Source organism: Haliotis rubra, unplaced genomic scaffold (assembly GCF_003918875.1).
Source record: "Haliotis rubra isolate DU_JTF1 unplaced genomic scaffold, ASM391887v1 Scf55, whole genome shotgun sequence".
NCBI lineage: Eukaryota > Metazoa > Mollusca > Gastropoda > Lepetellida > Haliotidae > Haliotis > Haliotis rubra.
In genome coordinates, this window is record NW_025767246.1 from 1,944,310 (window position 1) to 1,964,090 (window position 19,781).

General features: G+C 39.0%; 1 protein-coding gene across 1 annotated transcript in view; it reads left to right on the forward strand.

The window, feature by feature from the left end:
• The window catches only part of LOC124253740 (E3 ubiquitin-protein ligase MIB1-like), a 130,070-nt gene that overhangs the window by 98,437 nt on the left and 11,852 nt on the right, over positions 1-19,781 (forward strand).

The window sequence follows — 19,781 nt, forward strand, 5'->3', positions numbered from 1 at the left end:
CTTGGTCCCCAGCGATTCGACTCATCAGGATTTGACTGTAATACAATATTAGTATATTTTGTAACTGGATGAGGACAGTTTAAAGTTTCTTTGAATGCTAGTTCTGGATTATTTATTTCTTTTGTTGATGTTCAACGCCTGTCAAAAGTCATATCTGGACCAGAAAGTCAGGTGATTGATATTGTGAATATAGAGTTTTGGGTTGAAAAACTACGTGCCAACTTACTGAACTCCTGTCCCCTCAAAATAAATAGAATAAGAAGAAAGGCACAACATGTTTACACACTACCCTGAAAACATGATGAAGTACCGTATATGTCCGTCTATAAGACGACCCCATGGATAAGACGACCCCCAAACTTGACCCTTAAAATCAGTGTCAAAATGGTGTTTCGTGCATAAGTAGATCCCCCGCGATGGGGTCCTAATCGCGGCAAACACAGACCACAGACAACTGGCAGTTACCAATAATTATAACTTTGGTCCACATTATTCAAAGAATTCACTGTCATATATATTGTGTCTACTCACGGATCGAAACGAAGTGTAGTTGACAGAAAATGCATAATATAGCTTCTCTAAATATCATATTTATTGTAGCAACAAACTGGCTTGCTTATTTTACCCCATTCAACAATCACGAACTGATTACCGCCTCGTTTTCCATTGACTGCTAGTTTACAGTAACATTGGTATAAATGTGTGAATTTAAATGGCTTCCGTATTTTACCCCATTCCTTGCGCCTACCACGTTCATGAGGGTCCATATAACCTTAGTGTTGATTATATATATTTTACTTAAAAAATTACACAATGCTAGGATATATTTCTTTGGGTTAAATAATAGTATTCAATCAATAGAATTCATCCCGTTATATTATTGTGCATGTTTGAACTTGTTCGCCGGAAAACGTGTGCACAGCTGATTGCTATTTCCGGCTTTGTGTACGAGACAAACACCCACGGTAATCTTAATTAATTTATAGAGCAAAAACTGTAACTAAAATTACACAATGCTAGGATATATTTCTTTGGGTTAAATAATGGTATTCTGTATTATATTTTACTGATGACTGCGTCAGAATTCGTCCCATTATATTATTGTGCATGTTTGAACTTGTTCGCCGGGAAACGTGTGCACAGCTGATTGCTATTTCCGGCTTTGTGTACGAGACAAATACGCACGGTAATCTTAATCCCTGCAAATAATACAATGCCCAGCAAAACAACTTATAACTTAAAAGGTAAATAATCTTGTCTAGTGATGTTTAATTGCAAATTTGACGTCTCTACTGACAAAGTCGTCTTCTGTTGTTTGTTCACGCGGAGTGATACGATGTTGTTTTCTTACCCCTGGAAAAAAGTTTGATGAAAGCGTAACCCATGGATAAGACGACCCCCTTCTACAGACTGCATTTTTTGGTCCTCAAAATTCGGCTTATAGACGGTCATATACGGTATAACTCACATGATCTGGTATATAATTTGAGCAAAGTTGTTTATCTTCCTCAGCTGTTAAGTCTGAGTTGAGGACACTTACAATAATCTTGCAACGTAGTTTCACAACACGTTTTTGTTTATCTTGTCAGAAAATCTACAGTTTAGCTTGAATTGCTGTCACTGTAGCTTCTCACAGAGCTAAGGACTCTGGAATCATCACATTTCAAGTTGACAGAAAACTAAAACAGGCAGTGTTTGAAATGGAGTGAGATTGCAAGGTCCTTGAGATTAATAATTATTGTACTTGACAACTAAATTAAAGTATTTGGGACCCTGAAATCTTAATCTTTCAACATTAGGGTTAATGCAAATATGATCAGATTGTATAACAAGGACCCATGGGAGCCTTCATTTATGTAATCTGATTATGTGTAGATTTAGTTAATGTATTCATGTATACTGATTATATGTAGATTTAGTTAATGTATTCATGTATACTGATTATGTGTAGATTTAATTAATGTATTCATGTATACTGATTATGTGTAGATTTAATTAATGTATTCATGTATACTGATTATGTGTAGATTTAGTTAATGTATTCATGTATACTGATTATGTGTAGATTTAATTAATGTATTCATGTATACTGATTATGTATACTAATTAATGTATTCATGTATACTGATTATGTGTAGATTTAGTTAATGTATTCATGTATACTGATTAATGTGTAGATTTAGTTAATGTATTCATGTATACTGATTATGTGTATTTAATTAATGTATTCATGTATACTGATTATGTGTAGATTTAATTAATGTATTCATGTATACTGATTATGTGTAGATTTAATTAATGTATTCATGTATACTGATTATGTGTAGATTTAATTAATGTATTCATGTATACTGATTATGTGTAGATTTAATTAATGTATTCATGTATACTGATTATGTGTAGATTTAATTAATGTATTCATGTATACTGATTATGTGTAGATTTAATTAATGTATTCATGTATACTGATTATGTGTAGATTTAATTAATGTATTCATGTATACTGATTATATGTAGATCTCTGAGCTCCAAAGTGATGGTCTCAAGTGTTCTTGACTAACTGGGTGTTGTAGTGTCTGATATTGGATTGTGTATTGTATCACACTGTGAGAATTGACAGGAAAATAACATTTTTTGAATGTTTCTGTGGATGGAGAAATGATTAGTTGCTGAGATGCTATGGAATTAATCCACCAATGAGTGTAGAATGTTGGGCCAAAGATATTCTTCTACAAAGTTGTCATAATATCCATTCCATCATCAAGCTTTGAATCATATGAGATATGACCATTGGAGGCCATGACAGTTGTTGTTACTTCTGACTTGATGATGGATGCCAGCAGGCTCAAATGTTTTGATGCGGAGTTGTATTCAGATCAGAAGGAAATGTCATGGTACTAATGCTACTACATGTAAAGCCCATTTCTGGTGTCCCTGCGGTGATATTGCGGTAAATTTGCTAAAAGCAGTGTACAACAGAACTCACTCATTTGGCACTCCGCTTTTAGCAATATTCCAGTAATATAATGGCGGGGGACACCTTAAATGGGAGTCAAACATTGTACCCATGTGAAAATCAAACCTGGGTCTTCGGCGTGACGGGCGAATGCTTTAATCACTGAGCTTCCCGTAGTAACCGCCCCATATTCCAGAGAGACCCGTGAAGGTCCAGGTAAGAATATTGAGTAACCCATGATTGTCGTTTGAGGCGACTAACGGGATCGGGTGGTCAGGCTCGCTGACTGGGTTGACACATGTCATCGTATCCCAATTGCGTAGATCGATGCTCATGCTGTTGATCCCTGGATTGTCTGGTCCAGACTCGATTATTTACAGACCGCCACCATATAGCTGGAATATTGCTGAGTGCGGCGTAAAACTAAACTCACTCACTCATACATATTCCAGAGAGGGATGGAAAGGGAATTAACAGAGTCCAGTGACTGTGAGACACTAACCCAGCATCTGACATCCATAAATGTTAGGCCAATGGCCACGACTAATTCAGGTAATGAGGCCTATCATAATTACACTGGGATAGACTGTGACACTTTCTTCTGAAGTGGTGGAACTGGAACTGATAAATTGAGGATTAATCAGAAACAATTATCAAGTATCATAGAAAATTGAGAATAATGTCAGTGGTATAAAGAGACAGGAGTAGATTCATTGCACAAGTCACCCTCGTGGGGAAGAGTACAACTGACAAAAATAGATGCAATTGCAATGTATTATTTGCATACATATTTATATTGTAATTATACATTTAAAGTGGTAAATATCTGGACCCGCATCACTTCAGTTTTTCCTTCAACATGAAGCTGAGACATGTTTGATTTGAATAAAACAATGTTCCCTTGCAAGAATTCTGGATGAGAATAAGACCAGCAGTCTGTGTCTTTGAATACAAGTCACATTAGTGGGTGATGCAGGTTGTGTTCATAATATCGATCACTGTTCCGGACTCCATTATTTAAAGGCTGCCATCATTTTACAAAAATACGGAATCATTAACAAACAAAACTGTTCATACTGTGAATTACTGTTAAAAGTAGCATTAAACTCATTCAATTAATTGTGAAATTCTAACATAGCGTGATGCTGTGATTATCATGGAGAGACACGTACGTGTTATCAGAAAACACACTGATAATATTGAGCCAGCAGAACTTGTACACTGAATTGTAAAGCCCCAGCATAGGAACTGTTATTTTGCGACTGACTGCACACAAAGACTTCATAAAAGAAAGTTTGCTGCCTGAATTACAGTGACAACCTGATTGGCTGGGTTTTTTTTAAATCTAAACAGAATTTGAAATCTCAGAATTGTGTTTGTTTGAAATACAATATTGGCAGCGTGGATGAGGACATGTAAAGCTAAAGAAACAGCTCATACCAAGGATGCTGTTCCAACTGTCTGCGTCTCCTGGATCTATTCAGGGAAACAGTGAACTGAGTGAACTTATTTCAAAAGGTGTCAGAAAATCAATTAAATTCAACTGGCAGTCAACTTGAAGCTCAGAATAATGAATTCCTGAATTTGGATTGAGGGAATGGTGTGTTTCTTTAAGATCTCCGACACAGGTTGTATATTCGAAGTCTGGGAGGGAACTGCAGCTGGGCTGCAAGCCAAAGAACGGTAAACCTGTTTTCGCTGCTGGACTTATCGAGCCTCCTGTAGACTTATTCTTCATGCTTCAGGGAAATTGTCTTCTGAGTGTGGCCTAAGTTGATGCTGGTTTTGCTGTTGTTCATATTAATAGTTTGTTGTGAGAAGTATTGGTAAACTGTTTGACTCGGTTACTGATTTGTGATGAGTCGAGATGGACCTTGTCTCGCCATGTCAGTATAGTAGTGTATGCTGGGTATTAACGTGCCTCACATCCCACATGCCTTGTAAATCCACATACCCCTCTACTTAGGAGTCAAGTGAACAGTTGTTGATGGCTATCCCTGCAGAATAAACTCCTCCACTGATTCAAACTTTATCAAAGCTAGTCTGGACATGAGTCTTGACGAATTTAGAAACTATTTCTGTGTTGATGTTGTGGAAATCTGTTGGGTCTTGTAAATTATCTTGACAGAACTTTAGTCGGTTTATTTAGTCTTGAACAATAAACAAATGTGAAGACTTTGTAAGTTCCAGTGGTAGCAAATTAAATGCAGTTGATCATAACACTCCTCTCCCCTACACATAGTCGGCCTCACAGTCCCTGAACCATATTATTTTCCCTACTGTCTAGCCTGCCCTGCAGTGCTAAAGTCCTGAATGAAGCAAGTCTAGATTTCCCCAGGTTCAGGATCTCTGGTCTCCCTGGGGCTCCTTTTCGATTGAAATAGGTTTATTCGTTACAATCAAAATTATATTTATTCTGAGACTAAGTGTTAGTCCACCCTACACTGTGCTTGTGCCTACACCACTTCTCTCCTACACAGTGCCTGGTGCCTACACCACCCCTCTCCTACACAGTGCCTGGTGCCTACACCATCCCTCTCCTTCACAGTGCCTGGTGCCTACACCATCCCTCTCCTACACAGTGCCTGGTCCCTACACCACCACCCCCACCCCCACCCCATCAATCCTACACAGTGCCTGGTGTCTACACACACACACACCATCCTACACAGTGCCTGGTGCCTACACCATCCCTCTCCTTCACAGTGCCTGGTGCCTACACCACCACCCGTCCTACACAGTGCCTGGTGCCTACACAACCACCTGTCCTACACAGTGCCTGGTGCCTACACACACACCCTGTCCTACACAGTGCCTGGTGCCTACACCACCACCCCTCCTACACAGTGCCTGGTGCCTACACCACCCTGTCCTACACAGTGCCTGGTGCCTTCACCCCCACCCGTCCTACACAGTGCCTGGTGCCTACACCCCCACCCGTCCTACACAGTGCCTGGTGCCTACACCACCACCCGTCCTACACAGTGCCTGGTGCCTACACCCTCCTGTCCTACACAGTGCCTGGTGCCTACACCACCACCCACCAGTCCCTACACAGTGCCTGGTGCCTACACCACCACCCGTCCCCCCCTGCCCTACACAGTGCCTGGTGCCTACACCACCACCCGTCCTACACAGTGCCTGGTGCCTACATCCTCCTGTCCTACACAGTGCCTGGTGCCTACACCACCACCCGTCCTACACAGTGCCTGGTGCCTTCACCACCACCCGTCCTACACAGTGCCTGGTGCCTACATCCCCCAGTCCTACACAGTGCCTGGTGCCTACACCCCCTGTCCTACACAGTGCCTGGTGCCTACACCCCGTCCTACACAGTGCCTGGTGCCTATACCACCCATCCTACACAGTGCCTGGTGCCTACACCTCTCCTCTCCTCTCCTCAGTGTAGGGTGCCTACATCTCTCTTGTACAGTTTTGGGTGTCCTACACCCCCCCTGTCCTACACAGTGCCTGATGCCTACACCACCAGTCTGTCCTACACAGTGCCTGGTGCCTACACCACCCCTTTCCTTCACAGTGCCTGGTACCTACACCCCCCCCTGTCCTACACAGTGCCTGGTCTTTAGTCTGTGTATTTAGTGCCTAGTGCCTACACCTCTCCTCTCCCCAGTGTAGGGTGCCTACATCTCTCATGTACAGTTTTAGGTATCCTACATCCCCCCTTGTCTTGACACAGTGTTATAAGTTTACATCTTTCCTCTCCTCTACTTGAGTGTTGGGTGTCCTACGCCACCCCTCATCTCTACACAGAGTTATAAGTCCGACACCACCCCTCTAGCCAAAACAGTTTGTGTCTACACTCTCCAATTTAAGCGAACTCAATTGATTGAACATTTATAGATGCCTAACTCTCTCAAGGACCAAAACCACGCCTCAGAACTCAACCATGTATTGACCATAACTTTAATCTAATAAACCCACAGATTCAAATTCAAACATTTCTGATTTCAAAAATATACAGACTGTAGAACCGTCATGGGTTGAAAGTAACTCTAACAGCTTGCCCCCTGATTGTGAATCTGTGGGTCTGGCGGTGTTGGGAACGGACTTTAAATGACACAGACATTCAGTGCAGGTTGTATCAGCAGTAAAGGCCTCCAAACACAGGATATTAAGAAAGCCCGCCATGTGTGGCCTGCCTGCCTGCCTGCTTGATCCTGGCAGCTAGTCAAGGTACAAGTTGGTTATAAGAGTTCCTGGAGATTTGTATGCTTTCCACAGTGGAAGAAAACCTTGCCCTATTTATTCGGGGAACTCGGCAAGGAGGAAATGCTTTGATGTTGATTGCCACACAACCAACTGCATCTTCCCAAGAACGAACCATTTGAAACAACGAAGTTACTGTCCAACACAAGATGATTTAGTTTAGGGAGACGCATTTTCAGATATTACTTCCTGCTGTCAAGCACCAAACTTTGGTGAATTCAATAGGAAGCTGTAGACGCAGATATTTCTCTCTGACATGCTGTTTTTATATATTTTGATTTGAAAGATTATATTTGGCTTCAAACAAATAAGTATGAGTTTAAGTGAGGACATAAAAAACAGTCTGAGAATTAAGCATCACGTGGAGGAGCAACTTGGGTTTTTTCAGCTTAGTAAACTTTGATTTGTGTACATTAGCGCTGAGGTCAACCGAAAATGATTGGGAGGGAAGGAAAGAGAGCTATCTCTCCCTACATGAACTTTCACGGATTTGAGACAGATATGAGATCAATCTTTTATGCAGTGACATCATGATACAATAAACAATGACTTTGACATCATGATAAAATAAACAATGACTTTGACGTCATATGCTTCCTTCATAACTGAACCTTCTTCTTCTTTTATTTCGGGTTTGTAGGCCATCAGCCCATGTACAATACGTGCAAAAAGAATACATTTTCGTAGAATAGGACCAACTGTACAAAGTAATTCAAGTAAATGGCTAATGATGTAACATTTTTCGATAAGCAAGAGCTTCTTTGATGTAATTAGAACAATTTACAAGGGTATATCTACAATTGCTGGTTAATATATTATGATAATTAGCGACTAAATTTAACTGACTATTTACAGGAACATATCTATTTCTAATTACATTAAAATTGTAAGCATTACACTCAAACAAAGAATGTATATCATTTTCATTCATCCCCTCTTCACACATTCTACAATATGTATTGACATTCACACCCTTATATTACACTGTAAAGGGAGGCGGGGCAGTGGGGTAGTCTAGTGGTTAAAGCGTTGGCTCGTCACGCCGAAGACCCTGGTTCGAATCCCCACATGGGTACAATGAGTGAAGCCCATTTCTGGTGTCCCCCGCCATGATATTGCTGGAATATTGCTAAAAGCGGTGTAAAACCAAACTCAGTCAGTCAGTCAGTAAAGGGAGGGAATTTAATCTAAGAAGGCAAATATTTCTTCTAACAGTTATTTAGTTGTTGAAATTTATATAATATTCAACATTCAAAAGTGACTTAATTTCTTTAAAGTATATCAAATGAGAAGATTGATTTATATACTCTGTTTATCACAATCAATTAGTCTGTTCCTAAAACTATATATAAACTGAGAATGGTATGCTTTGACATCATGATACAATGAACTATGACTTTGACATCATGATACAATAAACAATGACTTTGACATAATGATACAATGAACAATGACTTTGACATCATGATACAATGAACAATGACTTTGATGTCATGATACAATAAACGATGACTTTGACATCATGATACAATAAACGATGACTTTGACGTCATGATACAATAAACAATGACTTTGATGTCATGATACAATAAACAATGACTTTGACGTCATGATACAATGAACAATGACTTTGACGTCATGATACAATAAACAATGACTTTGACGTCATGATACAATAAACAATGACTTTGACATCATGATACAATAAACAATGACTTTGACATCATGATACAATGAACAATGACTTTGACATCATGATACAATGAACAATGACTTTGACGTCATGATACAATAAACGATGACTTTGACGTCATGATACAATAAACGATGACTTTGACGTCATGATACAATAAACGATGACTTTGACGTCATGATACAATAAACAATGACTTTGACGTCATGATACAATGAACAATGACTTTGACATCATGATACAATGAACAATGACTTTGACGTCATGATACAATGAACAATGACTTTGACGTCATGATACAATGAACAATGACTTTGACGTCATTATACAATAAACAATGACTTTGTACAATAAACAATGACTTTGACGTCATGATACAATGAACAATGACTTTGACGTCATGATACAATAAACAATGACTTTGACGTCATGATACAATAAACAATGACTTTGACGCCATGCTTCCTTCATAACTGAACCTGCAGTCAGAAGAACGGATAAAACTTGATCAAAAATAGTTATTAATTTGTAGGGTATATTTCACCAAACCGAATGGCATTATAGTTGTTTTCAAATTTGCAGTTGAGAAAACAAAATAATTATCCTGAAAAATACACAAATGCAGTAAAAAATTGGAAAGGTTACAAGGATCTAATCCAATTTAAAAACCTTTTTCAATCAGATACCAGCACAGTTAACCTTGCTCCAAGGCTTACTCCACACCCATGTGGTGGGTACAATGTGTGAAACCCATTTCTGGTGTTCCCCGCCGTGATATTGCTGGAATATTGCTAAAAGCGGCGTAAAACTAAACTCAGTCAGTCAGTCAGTCCAAGGCTTACTGATTGCTAAGCCAGTGGATGTATAGTAATTCTATTCCTTCAAGAGGCAAGTCTATATTAGCGGAAGTACATTTAAGACCCCAGTCTGTTAGAGGGACAATGTGTCCTTTTATTCATATTATTTTAGAAATTAACATTAAACTTTTATTTATTACCTTAGAGACTTGTGCAAGTCTACAACACACTTTACCATTCATTTTAGTTATTGCCACCCAGGGGAGCGAAGGGAGGGAGCAGCTATTGTATCTCAAATACCATGGAAACCACAGATACTTCGCGAAGCCCGATGATTTATACCATTTCCAGTTTCATTTGGAAAAAAAAGATAAATGCAACTGAGAATTTGTCAGATAATTGCACCTTTCATCTGGAAACTCAATTTTTTTTGGATCGGAATTAAAATTTTTCATATTGTCATGTAGACATTTTGAATAGTTCCCAGATGATTGATGAGAAATGGTCCCTGAAAAAGACTGATGAGATAGGAGTTTATGTGATTGAAGTCTGCGGGAGCATTCTGGGTAGATGTGGATATATCTTTGTTGAATACATACACTGTAGTCTAGTCGCAGCAGTTGTGATTTAACAAGGACAAGTGGTGATAGAGGAGGTCCAATTAATCAATATGTTTAAAAACTCTGCTGTAGACCGATTTGAAGATGAGGGTTCTTCCAGCCTGATATTGTGACTGTTGAGATTATGTAATGAGTCTGGCTTCAGAGTCCCAATATTATATTGCTGGAGATTATGGGAGTGCCGAGGATTGGGAGTCGGTTTGCTCCAGTGATGATAGATTGGCAGTGGTGAACTGATTCACTTAATCTTAGATCCAGAGGTTTGAACAGTAGATGAGAGTGAGATTACTTGGGTTGTAACGGATTCTTTGATGCCTTGTGAAAAATAGTGGCTACGTCTGTAATGGGGGTCAGATTACTAGTACTGTAACCAGTGACTGAATCTTGACGTCTTGTGACCAACCAGTGGCATGAATAGAAAAACAGAAATGAGGTTCAGATTACTAGTTGTTTAAAAATGAATCGTGATGCCTTGTAACTAACCATTGGCATGAATAGAAAAACAGAAACGAGGTTCAGATTTCTAGTTGTTTAAAAATGAATCGTGATGCCTTGTAACTAACCATTGGCATGAATAGAAAAACAGAAACGAGGTTCAGATTACTAGTCTTTTAACACTGAATCTTGAAGCCTTGTAATAAACCAGTTTCTTGAACCACACAGCGCTTCAGGGGTGTAACAATTCACCACACTTTCAGTGCATTGCAATATATTTATAGCTTATTGTACATGTATGGCTGTTGATCACTGGCTTGCCTGGTCCAGACTCAATTATTTACAGACCACTGCCATATAGCTGGAATATTGCTGAGTGTGGCATAAAACTAAACTCACTTACATGTATGGCTACAAAATGATTCAAGTTAATATGTGGAGGATATATTGGTAAAATATTATTTTTTGCAAGTGTGCACCAGTAACCAGTCAAATACCCAATATTTCTGGTGCTGTTAATTTCTGTAGATGATATAAATGTTTCCTTAACAAGTTTCATAAGTTCCATCTTTGGTGCCCTTACATAACTAACAAGATATTTTCTTGACCTTGAAGATACGTTCGTAACCTTACTATGAAGATACCACCCTGACCTCACTATCGAGACATGTTCCTGACCTCACTATCAATATATCTGGTGTCCCTTGCTGTGATATTGATGGAATATTGCTAAAAGTGGGGTAAAACTAAACTCACTCACTCACTCACTCATGTTCTTGACCTCACTATCGAGACATGTTCCTGACCTTACTATCGAGACATGTTCCTGACCTCACTATCGAGACATGTTCCTGACCTCACTATCGAGACATGTTCCTGACCTTACTATCGAGACATGTTCCTGACCTTACTATCGAGACATGTTCCTGACCTCACTATCGAGACATGTTCCTGACCTCACTATCGAGACATGTTCCTGACCTTACTATTGAGATATGTTCCTGATGTCACTATCCAGATATATATTGTATCTCAAAGGAGAGGTGTGTTACAGTCCTACTGGTTACACAGATTTCCTTTGTTACAGCATATTATTCAGGAAATTGAGATCACCATAGGGAAAATGTCATGAATTTTATTCAGTAGAAGAAATATTTATAATTTTCTTTTACTAAAATTTCTGATCAAAGTTTCGAAACATTTCATTCTTAGTTTGAAGAATCATGATATGTTTGCAACACTGGGACTAAGTATATCCACACATCCTGTCTACAGCAGCATCTTTGAATGACACAGCAGAATTCTGATTAAATTAATTAACACTAGTATACAACCCTGAGTAATTTCACCATGGGGTGTTTTTCTATGGTGAGGGAACAGCCTGTCTGGCAAATCAGTTACATCATTACAAGTCCACTACCCCAGAACAGCTGGCCATGGGGTCAGGGAGACTGTCCTGCCCCCCTCCCCTGCTGCCACATTGATTGCCTTATATGGAGGTGTGGCTTTAGAGAAGTGAGCCCCTCTGTGTTTCGGTTCTTCAATCAGTAACTGGACGGGGGCTTCGGGTTACGGCAACAGGGGTGGTAACAGTGGCGCTGTCAGCAGGGGGGACGCTGGTGTTCTCATCAACAGCCATGGATGTTCTGATGAGCTATCTTCCACAATCTGGAGTGGAATATGGTTGATAGCTGTCGGTATATTTCTGGTGTAGAGTACCTGTAATTTATGTGGAGAATGCAGGATACTATTTTCATGAAAACTCAGTTTCTGGAATATTTACCAAAATACTACAAATAACTTAAATGATTCTCAAGATTTTGTTGGGGCAGGGTACAAAAAGTAGTTCCACATGATCGGTGTACATCGTCCTCATCATCATTATTATCATCGTTGTCATCATCATCATCATCATCATCATCATCATCATCATCATCATCATCATCATCATCATCCCTTAAATCAAAGCAATGACCACCATTAATTCTGATTGATCAGCACTATGTTCATTTAAATCCTGATTGTCCTAGGCCATTATTATTATTATACACATTTGTATTATATATGTTTTGTTACTCATCATAAATATATATGATTCATTATATACCTTGTTTATGTAGTTTATAGAATATTGTCACTGTTTCTGTATGGAACCTTTGCACAATAAATATTTTATCTTTATCATTATCTGATCAGCACTATGTTCAGTAAAAGTGTATTTAGTTAAAGAGACATATTTTCAGTACAGAGCTATGTATCCAGGAATGTTTTACCCCTAAGAGGGGCCTCTACCTTGATATAGTGTAGCATAAAGACCCTACACTGATATTTTGTCTCTAAAATAAGGTTGTGTGTGTGGTTAAGTATACCTTGTTCTGTTACGAAAACTTTGACTACAGAGGAAACCTCAAGTCTCTTAACTGAAGTTACTGAGCTGTGAAGGCGATGGGTACAAGATGCTGAGAATGGGAGTTTGATGATTCTTTTAGTAGTAGCTCTGGTGTCAGTAAGAGGGAGGACAAGCTCCAAGATTTCCCTAAATGTTTAACATTGTATATAGGCTATGGTATTATGATAAACTGTTGAAGTTTGTTTTAGGTCCCTGTTGTTCACGATCTTAGTGCTTTGATTGTCATAGGTCTGTAATGGCAGTGTGATGGTCTTCAGGGGTGGAAATAACCCTAGCCCGACGTCCGAGTCCAGTGTTTTTTTTTGTCGGGCAAGCAAGTTTGTATATCACACTGTACCGTTGTCCAGTTGACTTTCCAATGTTAATTATGTTGTTTATTTAAAAAATCAACAAGAAAACAGCCGGTATCATGGAAAAATTATCAGGGCAAATGCCTGGGTCTTTGTGCTGAGATGGTCTTTGTGTTAACATTGTTTGCGGAACATGACCTTGGTCAAAGGAAATATCTATAGCAGTTCTTACGATCTTCTGAAGGTTAGGAGGCAATCACTGGGCTGATGTTAGGACATATGTCATCGATCTTTCCTCTTTGTTTGTTAGTTGTTTAATGTCACACTCAGCAATATTCCAGCAATATGGCAGCGGTCTGTAAATAATTGAGTATGGGCCAGACAATCCAGTGATCAACAGCATGAGCATTGCTTTCCTCTTTGTTGTTGATCATGCTCACAATCATAGACCATGGTCACAATGACAGTGATGAAATTGCGAACAGCGTATCTTTACCAGATACCTTGATGCAGATCTATCCATCTTTGTTCAATAACGAACACACACATACATTATGTACGCCCCTGCAGTGAATGTGTGTTTGTTAAGCTATAGGCCTGATCAAACTGAAAGCTAAACAGTTGGTCTAAGACATTATACAAATCAAATCGCTTATTTTCCTGTTTGCGCAAGGACTACTTTTCTCCAGATGAGAATCTTGAAATACCCAATATTGCTATGCAGTAAACCTAAAGAGATGAACACGATAGTCAGCAAGCTGATCCTATGACACTAAGTATGGATATGAACGCACAACCTCTGACTTGAGGAAATAGGAGACCGGGGTAGGAGAGGGGGGGATGGGTGCACCATCCTTTGAAGTATCTGTAGAGTTCCAGTAATGTACACCTTCACTAGTAACAGAGGTTACAGGCAAACTATAACACCAGACTTTTTGTAGGTTCATATTATTTTTGTTGGGTTTTTTGGAGGGGGTTAGTATTTTCTGTTATATTTTTTTTTATTGGAGGAGGATGTATTCATTATGAATGGACAAGACAGCTGATATATTTTGAGGAATAAACTTACATTATATTTTATCTTATTTCATGGTACATTAGGGACAGATATCAGAATGTAAAGGAGTGAGTGAGTGAGTTTCCAGCTATATGGCGGCGGTCTGTAAATAATCGAGTCTTGACCAGACAATCCAGTGATCAACAGCATGAGCATCGATCTTCGGAATTGGGAACCAATGACAAAAATGTAAAGGAAGCATTGATTCACAATATTGTGCTTTTATTGAGGTGTTGAACAAGACTGGAAAGAAAATGTGTCTTTAGGATATGTATTTGTATTTGATTGGCCAGGTATATAGTGGGTTTCAATAACAAAATAATGGCATCACACAGTTTCATACACAGGAGGGGCGGTAGCCTGGTGATTAAAGTGTTTGCTCATCATGCCGAAGACCTGGGTTCGATTCCCCACATGGTTACAATGTGTTAAGCCTATTTCTGGTGTCCCCCGCCATGATATTGCTGGAATATTGCTAAAAGCAGCGTAAAACTAAACTCATGAATTCATACACTTCGAATGTATTAAGTTAGGCAATTTTTAATGTTACCAGGAATTTACGTATTTAAGCCCTGGGCTTAATAGTGAAAAATTACTCCTTTGGCCTTCAACGTTTAATTTATCTTAAGAAAAACTAAACAGCAAACCAGAAAGCTAGGTTTTGAAGCTCTCCGCGTTTTCTGGATGTAAGCCTCAGGAAACTTCTATGAACTGAAGGTGGAAGTTTATGCAAGCAACCAGTCTAATTTGTGTTGTGCTCTGTTTTCTGACCGTTTTTCTGATGTATGTTATTGACGAGAAATAATGGTAAATATCTTGGGTAAATAGTAGACTTTATACTTGTGTCCAATCTTCTTTTTTTTTAGTGAGTAAATTGTGTGTGAATCAATATCAGATCAGATGTTCGAATTCATTCATTCATTCATTCATTCATTCATTCATTCATTCATTCATTCATTCATTCATTCATTCATTCATTCATTCATTCATTCAATTCATTGAGCAAAATTTACATAAGTCTATCTGATCTTTTAGTGTTTTGAGTTCTGCCAGTGTCAATCTAATGAGCTTTCAGGTGAAATATGGGCGGTGGGGTAGCCTAGTGGTTAAAGCGTTGGCTCGTCACGCCGAAGACCTGGGTTCGATTCCCCACATGGGCACAATGTGTGAAGCCCATTTCTGGTGTCCCCCACCGTGATATTGCTGGAATATTGCTAAAAGCGGCGTAAAACTAAAATCAGTCAGTCAGGTGAAATATCCCTGCTTCTTATAACTGAGGATAAAGTATGTTAAAATATTTAGTTCCCTGGGCTGTGGCTTCTTAGCATTTAGAACAAATGAAGTTATAATGAATTATGATCAATTTTATTTAGTAGGTTTCAATGAGTCAGTAGAAATAGATTCATGTTTGATTTGTAGCCATTATATGGTGTGAAGCAAGGCGGCTGTGTGAGTGTGGAAGATGATGCCATTGATCATGTGACCATGTCTGTCTGCTGGTCAGTATGTTGTGGCTACAGCGTGAGCCGGAACCATGGCTGATGGGTCTGCCAGAAGCCTAATGACCAGTGGTCTTGCTTCAGTGACAGCTGTCCACACATGGCAGGGGAGACAGGACTCCAGACTGGACTGGCAATGGCCCATGAAGGGATGTCCTGGTCTTCTGATATATTCAATATGGTCAGAACTCCAGACAAGAGCTCTCAAGAATGTCATGTGATAGAAGGAAGATGGTCTTGTTTTGTGAACCATTCACTTGCAATTAGATCTAAGTCAGGAAAAAGTGCTAACAATTTATCAAAGCCATTGTGGGTAGTTTGAATGAATGTTACCAGAAGATGTCTGTCCCATCAGCCTGTCAGTGCAGTTTCTGCTCAGGGATTAGGGTTTCTGAGATTACACAGAGGCTGCCGTTTGGGTCTGCAAGCTGCAACAGATATGCCAAACTGAATTAAAATTTCCAAACTTATGTTTAATTAATATATCTATTTAAATGTTATTCTTTGTAGTGGGTTAATTAGACTGATAGCAGGTCCAGTAGAGACTAAGAAGCTTTAATGCTTCATCAGACATAATTGTTTTGAATAAATTGCAATATTAAAATCCCTATTAATGCTGAAGGGGTCGTTGTCGGCACAGGTACTACAGATATGTACCCCAGGTACGTTTCTGTATACAGACATGTACCCTAAACAAAGTCAAAATACAGAAACATACCCGGTACCCTAAACGACGGACGAGTCCATATTCCGCGAACCCAATACCGAAACCGTATGTAGTTAATCCCGTTCAGCTGATTGCGAGTGGTGTACGTTGTGCACCGTGAAATATTCGTTATACTGTGTATGCTCTTATATAATGCAATCAAATGCATCTAATACAATAGTATGACAGTTCCGATCAAGAAAACTCCACAATGCAGAATGGAATCGTCCTAGGGTACATTTCTGTATTCTGATTATGGCCAGGGTACATTTCTGTATACAGAAACGTACCTGGGGTACACATCTGTAGTACCCGTGCCGACAACGACCCTTTCAGCCCTATTAATTTATAAAATATCGATCTTTACAAAGAAATTATTTAGTTCCAAATCGACAAACAAGAGCACTTAGTTTGAAATGTTGGTTGAGCCCCTGGGAATAGGGTTGCAGATGAAGACTGGTGTTGGAAACAGAACCAGAAGCTCATTCCATGATACTTGTGTTTGTAGTATAATATTTGCATTGATTAGACACTTTGTCTCACATGGGCAAAATTGGACAATCAATTAAAGATAAGAAATATATATGATTTCACTATGAAACATTTGTTACAGGGTCACTGATATTACTTACAATATAGAAATTTTCCAAAACTTCCAAAATGTGAAATGGATAGCTTTTTTCATAACATATTTTCTTAAACAAACTGTTGAAGGCATCTGCTGATGTAATTCATATAAACTTGAACTGCCCGTGTTTCCTAACCGAAAATTGTCATTTATCATTGTTTTCTGTAGGCTTTTAGTGTATGTGCTGGATATATATTTTGTAAAAAATCTGTTAGGCATCATGAATATTTTGGGACATATTGTGTGAAATTGTTTGATTTATGTGATCTCTATTTTTTTGTCCAATATATATGGGCTCTCTTTTTTTTTTGAGTTCACACTAAAAGACAAATAAAATCATGATTCTTTAGTTGGACTGAGGTATATTTTTTATAGTTTTGAAAGAAGTACTGATTTTCTGCTTCTGTAACTACTTGAGAACTGACAATATGTTGGAGGTCTCGTAGTGAGTCAGAGATGAAGGTCTGTGAATTATTATGTCTTTATCTGTCTGTGGAAGGGGATTCACCCTTTTTTCACATCTTGGATATGGCCAATATCAATCATATCTTAGTTAGTCTGTATTTGGCCTGGAATGTGAAGTTGCAGCCTGCGTATGTACTATTATCTGCTCATTAAACTGATATGCACTGACGTAACTGAAATACTGTTCAAAGAAGAACCTTGAAAATTGGTTGGAAGATGATAAGTTGCCTTTAGCAGAACGAGAAGGTTCAGATTTCGTTGGATTTTTTCCACTTCTTTTTAGGTATATCGGAATATGTTATCAGACTTCGGAAAAAAGTCTTGCCAAAACATTTGTTGCAGTAGAGGTGTAATGTAAATAAAAACACACTGGTATGTGGGAGTTGTCTGATTGGCATGTGAAACTTTAACGCAAGACACATAACTTTTTATGATTAGCGTATTATTCCTGAAAAGGGGTGCACGGGTAAGTCGGCTGAAGCAACACAATTTGCCGTGAGATTTGTTCTTTGGGCATTCCAGAAACGTATGACACGGTTTGAATCCTGGTTCATCCCGATTAATTTTAAGGATTATCAGCACCATAGCCATGCTTGGGTTTTTCACAAAGTGGTACCTGTGAAGGTCCAGGTTAGAATGTACCTACAGTAACCCATGCTTGTCGTAAGAGGCGACTAACGGGATCCGGTGGTCAGGCTCGCTGACTTGGTTGACACATGTCATCGGTTCCCAATTGCGCAGATCGATGCTCACACTGTTGATCACTGGATTGTCTGGTCCAGACTTGATTATTTACAGACCGCTGCCATATAGCTTGAATATTGCTGAGTGCGGCGTAAAACTAAACTCACTTACAAAGTGGTGTTGCAGGCGACATTGTCAGCATGGGCACAACAAATACATATCTCACATACGTTTTTGTATGCAGAAACGTACCCTAGCGAAAATCAGAATACAGAAACACACCCTAGGACAAGTCCATTCTGCATTGTGGCATTTTCTTGATCGAAACTGTCATACTGTTATATTAAATGTGTTAAATACTTATGAGTATTTCTCAGTGCAAAACATCACTAGCAATCAGTTGAACAGGAACAACTACATCCATTTGCTATTTGGGGTTGAGGAATATGGACTCACCCCCCGTTTAGCGTACCGGGTACGTTTCTGTCTTTTGACTTTGTTTAGGGTACATTTCTGTATCCAGAAACATACCTGGGGTGCATATCTGTAGTACCCGTGACAACTACGACCCCTTCAGCCAAAGTGGTGAATGTCTGAGATGTGCATCACTTTGGGCTTTCATCTCATGTAGCTGACAAATTGTGATATAGTAGGAATACTGTTTAAAGATGTAGAACCAAACTGACTCTGAAACCTATTCCTCAAGACGTATGTATAACACTCAGTGTTACTAGATCAATCTGTTAGGCCAAGGAGTAACCTACAACTACATCCAGAATGAATAGGAGACGGTATCATCAGAAAAATTTCATGGTGTAAGGGAGATAACTCTTCACCTGTTTTAATCCTGTGAGACCCAAAAAACAGTGACAAGTTAGTTAATGATATTTACATTATATAGATATAATGTAGAAGAATTTTGGGGATACACTGTTTGTGTATTAATTAATATGCAAATCCGAGGGTGGAGATTTATGGATATGTTTACACAGGAGGATAATGAATGACAATTTCTGCATGGAGTGACGTTGTTGTCTGCATGTCATCTGACCGGAATGGTACAGCTAAGAATATGAACTAATAGTTGTCAGGCATGGATATTGCACAGACAGCCAGAAGATATGGTGTAAAAGCAGTGTTTAAAACTCCCAAAACTCCAAGCCAGACAGCCGGACTGGTAACTTTAAAAATTACCAGTCCGGATACAAATTTGCCTGTCCGGTTTTCAACAAAGGAAAAAAATAAAGAAAAAATATCAGGTTTCTGAATACTTTACTGTTTGTAGGCATGGCAATGAACAATATAGCACTACCA